Source organism: Adiantum capillus-veneris, chromosome 15 (assembly GCF_014529385.1).
Source record: "Adiantum capillus-veneris isolate H3 chromosome 15, ASM1452938v2, whole genome shotgun sequence".
In the NCBI taxonomy this organism is placed as follows: domain Eukaryota; kingdom Viridiplantae; phylum Streptophyta; class Polypodiopsida; order Polypodiales; family Pteridaceae; genus Adiantum; species Adiantum capillus-veneris.
In genome coordinates, this window is record NC_140945.1 from 68,740,809 (window position 1) to 68,745,362 (window position 4,554).

At 41.0% G+C, this 4,554-nt stretch overlaps 1 pseudogene; it reads right to left on the reverse strand.

Moving 5' to 3' along the window:
• Nucleotides 1-1,776: 1,776 nt before the first annotated feature.
• LOC147440835 (uncharacterized) lies at nt 1,777-2,691 on the reverse strand (annotated as a pseudogene).
• Nucleotides 2,692-4,554: the final 1,863 nt, after the last annotated feature.

Below are 4,554 nucleotides of genomic sequence, written 5' to 3' on the forward strand. Positions count from 1 at the left end.
GATGCTTGATTTAAACCATACAAACTCTTCTTTAATCTGCAAACCATTTTCTCCTTACCTTTTACTTCATACCCCTTTGGTTGAAGCATGTAAATTTCCTCCTCTAAGTCACCGTGAGGGAATGCCATATTTACATCCATTTGCTCAAGATTTAGATCATGAGCAGCCACGAGGCTTAAGACAAGCCTAATTGAGTTAATTTTAACAACAAGAGAAAATATTTCATTGAAGTGAATACCTTTCTTTTTAGAAAACCCTTTTACCACAAGCCTAAACTTGTACCTTTTCTTCCCACCTTCTTCTTCTTTCAACTTATACACCCATTTGTTCTGAAGTGCCCGCTTACGTTTAGGCAACTCAACCAACGCCCATGTTTGGTTGCAATGTAATGAGTACATCTCCACTTGCATGCTGTTCGTCCATTCTTCTGTGGATTCGTGTTGCATAGCTTCATCGTATGATTTCCGCTCTAGAATCTGAGATCAAGAGATGGTTGAAGGATGGAATGAACCTTTCTGGAGGTCTACTTGCTCTTGTAGATCTTTGGGGAATAGGTTGAGGCTCCTCATTTGGTTGACGTTGTTGCACATTGTCAATGTTTGTTGTCCTTAAGTCTTCACCATCCTCAAGCTCCATGTACACATCACCTATTTCTTTTGTTTGTTTTCTTTTCACGTAATCTTTGTACATATTTTGTTCGTTAAAAATTACATCCCTACTCCTAAAGATTTTACCATCTTCAGGATTCCATAGGCGATACTCAAAATCACCTTTTCCATAGCCAATGAAGAAACACTTTTTGGACTTTGCATCTATCTTTGATCTTAGGCTTCTATCTATGTGCATGAAAGCCTCACACCCAAACACTTTAAGAAATGCATCATTCACAGGTTTACCTGTCCATGCCTCTTCTGGAACTCCCCCATCCAATGTTGTTGAGGGTGACCGGTTGATTAAGTACACAGACGTACTTACAACTTCCGTCCAAAGCTCAAGCGGTAGGCCTGCACATAGGCGCATGCTTCGTGCTCACTCCATGATTGTCCTATTCATCCTTTCTGAAATCTCATTTTGTTGAGGTGTCCTTGGGCTTGTCTTTTGCCTCCAAATGCCATTGCTAGCACAAAAGCTTTCAAAAGCTTGGCTGCAATATTCACCTCCGTTGTCGGATCTGAGGCATTTAACCTTAGTATCCATTTCATTCTCCACAAAGACTTTCCACCTTTGAAATATGAAAAATACATCAGATTTATTCTTCATTACATAAACCCATGTTTTCCTTGTTACGTCTATGAATGTTACATAGTACAATGAGCCATCAAGTGATGGTGTACTTGCAGGACCCCAAATGTCAAATTGAACTAGCTCAAGTTTTTTATTTTTTCTTTCATTTCTAGAATTTTGAAATTTTACCCTCTTTTGTTTACCATAAACACAATCTTCACAGAACTCTAAGTCCACTTCTTTCAAACCTGGTAGAAGCTTCTTTGTTTGAAGGATTTGCATTCCTTTGGCACTCATATACCCAAGCCGGTAGTGCCACATCCCACTTTCTACTTTTGTAGTTGTTGCACAAGCTGAAGGTTGCGTGCTAACAATACACAAGTAAAGTGTACCAACCTTTTCTCCCTTGGCAACCACCAAAGATCCCTTTGAGATCTTCATTTGCTTCCAAATGCAATGTTGTGACCTTCATCGTCCAATTGTCCTGTAGAGATCAAATTTTTGCGAAGAGAAGAAACATGCCTAACATCTTTAAGCTTCCATTCATTTCCATTAGCAGGTTGACCCGAGTTTCCTAGCCGAGGAGTTTGATGCCTGCGAATCAATCTCCTCATGAGCACTGCTACATCGCCACTCCATTCGCTTGAATAACTCTGTGCGCCACCATATTGCATAGCAATCTCCAAAGTAGGGGTTGTTGGAAGTGATGTATTCTTTGACAAACACTATGAGAAGAGGGTGTTGCATTAATGGTAATGTGGTGAATAGCTGCCTAAACGCCAAGTCAATGGACTGACACTTGATGCTAGCAACCATGGCCGGTGCTATGCAGTTAAAAGAGCTACTCGCTGAGAATTCGACAGAAGCACCAACTTGTTGTTTGCCTTTCTTGGAATGACCCGCAAAAACAACTGAATCAAGACGTCTGCTACGCTGGAGCACTCACCGATCGATGTCATTGCACCACAGAGCTTTTTGCAACATCCAATAATTAAAGTCTGCTAGAAACTACTTAGCATCTCCATACTCTAAGAGCAGAATAGTCAAGGTATTCCATAATGAGATCACAGGTTGTAGAGCTGATATCAGCTAGCTGTGATCAAATTGTTGGTGGCTCTAGTCTACGCTTCCATGATCAATGACATGCACAAATATGCAGCTAGCGCAGACGCCTCCTTGAATGTAACATTGACAAAGTTGCAAAGTGCAGTAGAAGCACCCAATTAACGCCATGCCCTGCTTTCTCAGTCAAGTGTGTGATTACCTGTATATCATCTGCAGAGGTGAGCCTTGCTGCTAGGTCCTAGAGGGCTTCACGCCCGTGCTGGAGATGGCATGGTTGATGGCCTTCTCTTCCTTGTCAGAACAAAGAGCAGAGGCGAGGTAAGCCATGCAATCATCTGCTCATTCTTGATAAAGAAGATGGCCGGCAGACCAGAGCAACCTAATGGCGACATCCACAGACATGATCTGCATGGGCTCTGGAGGGGCAAGGAAGAGCTGGCAATTGTGGTAGTCGGAGGGTGAGCTTGGATCCACGCATTTTAAGATGATTTGGTGATGAGAAATTGATGAGGAGGGGGCATTAATCTCCTTCTGCGTCCACGGCTCACTAAGACAGTAGGGGTTGGTGCAAAGGAGGTGCGAGGGAGCATAAACCGTAGAAGGGATAGGAGCAGGGTTCTTTCCTTGCTCATGGGGAGGGAGAAAACGTACCTTCACATCGGCGCAAGCCTGCTCTACTGCATCTAGCCAAGAGCCTTCCTCCATGATTTGTTCTAAATCCAGCCAGACTAGTTCTACCGAGCCTTCCCTACATGATCTGTACATCAACCTTCCTCTCTTTGTCTCTCTCTCTCTTGCCCCCGCCCCGCGGCCAAAACAGGGACACGATCCAAAAAAACTTGGTGGGCCTTGCTATATAACATCTATAGAATATAACATATGCAAATTGACATTTAGCATCTAGCATTGAAGGGAACAAGAGCATGATTAATTTGACAAGGGTGGTACTGAGTGAAAGGGATATACATTTGAAGAATCCTATAATATTTATGGGCGGAGACAAAGTTAAAGTGCATCATTTATTAGAGATTATAGGGATGGTTACAATTGAGATTATATTGAAGTGAGGCTGTACTACTATGTCTACCGATGAATATTTTTTCTAGTATACATGCTACATGTAAATTCTTGCAAACAAAAAGTATTTCAAAAAGAAATATTTCACATCAAATGGTTGGTAGCACAGAATGTCGACTCTCATTTTTGAAGATGGATGTTGAGTGTGTTTTGCGTTTCGTCTTTTGTAGTTATTCCCGGTATAAACAATTAGGACAGTAATACATGTAAATTCACCTTCTGTGTTTTGTGTTATGACATCGACAATGCATGTTGCACCGTCTATCGCACCAATAGTTAAGTCAATGTTTTCAATGTCATGCCGTGTACGCCAATTACGATCAAATTCAACTCCTTGAACTTAGGGTCTAGGAGCCACTATTGAAAGACATTTATGTTATCCACATTCTTCTTCATTTCAACTTTTGTAATGTCAATTTTATTGTGCAACTTATTCAAGGCTAGGCTGTTATAGTGTTAGATGTATAATCTCTGAGTAGTCATGCACATGCAATTCATCTATAGCACATGCACCCAAAGTGCAATTGATCTCATCTACGGCTTGTCTTCTTTCACAAATAATGGTCAAGAATTGAAGCAATTTAGGGTTCGTTGCGTGTCTTATAGAGCATGACATCTTGTACAAAGTTACATGTAGCCAGTGGACCGAGCTTGTGATATGGCATGTATTACAAAGCTCCTGTGCATGACTACAAACTGGGAATAGTTGGATAAGATCACCGAACAAGAGAACACATTTGTTGTTGAAGGGATTCGTAAATGTATTTCTTGTTACGTTGACATTTTGTCTTATGATAAGGTCAAAAGTCATTTAGGTTAACATGGATATCTCGTCTATATTTATAATATTTTTCTCTTCAATGTCCAATTATCACTCATCGATCTCATGAATAGAGAGGACATACTATTGATTCATGGTTGGTATCTTGAATTGGTAATGGACTGTAGATGCAATGTTGCTAAGTCTTGTTGATGCCCCTCTGATGGCAAAGCGCCCAACAACAATACGGAAGTGAGGGCAGTAGGAGTGTCTTTTTCATTTGTCTATTGACCTTGATTATCATTATATATGTGAGGTATGCCACCGCATACAAGGGACATTTCTAGATTGTGAGCAAAGATGTCACATTGCATGCTCCAATCTTTATACATTGTAGTAATTTTCAAACCATGACCTAGCATATGGAC